Raw genomic sequence first — 581 nt, 5'->3', positions numbered from 1 at the left:
TGCAGATACACTGTCTTGTGGAAGAGTCTGTTGCTTAAGAAGACCACCAAGGAGAAGAGTCTCAACTGGAAGAGGCTAAAAAGCAAGAGACCCATTAGCTTCCCAGTTGATCAAAATTATCATTTCACTTGTGAGAATTTATTTGACTACACTGAATTTAAAGCTACACAGGGCAAGATAAGACAACTGAAATTTGATCAAGGAAGTACAGATATTAAACACATGGATTGAAAAAGCAACTAAAAAATGCACTGGGGCCTTTGCATTTGCATTTTCAGTGTAGGAAAAAAAACGTAAAAACATACTGGGTCCTACTGCTGCTGTGAAGGCACTGGAATCACCAGTTTTGAAATACTGGGACTCTTAGAGAAAAAAATCATATTCTAATTAATTCTGATTCTAGAAGTACTTTTCTAGAGCTGGTTTCAGGGTATAAACTTAAAGCTATTTCTGAAGGTATCATAGGCTATCTGTGGTTTGAAGTGTTAAGAGAAAGTCGATTACCCTTCCTAAGATACACAGTGAGCACTGCTAGATAGCAAAAGCATGCAAAAACCCAAAACAGACCCAAAATTTCTAAT

This window comes from Propithecus coquereli, unplaced genomic scaffold, assembly GCF_000956105.1.
Source record: "Propithecus coquereli isolate 6110/MARCELLA unplaced genomic scaffold, Pcoq_1.0 Scaffold575, whole genome shotgun sequence".
Taxonomy (NCBI): Eukaryota; Metazoa; Chordata; class Mammalia; order Primates; family Indriidae; genus Propithecus; species Propithecus coquereli.
The sequence above is the reverse complement of the archived record's forward strand: the minus strand, read 5'-3'. Positions refer to the sequence as shown.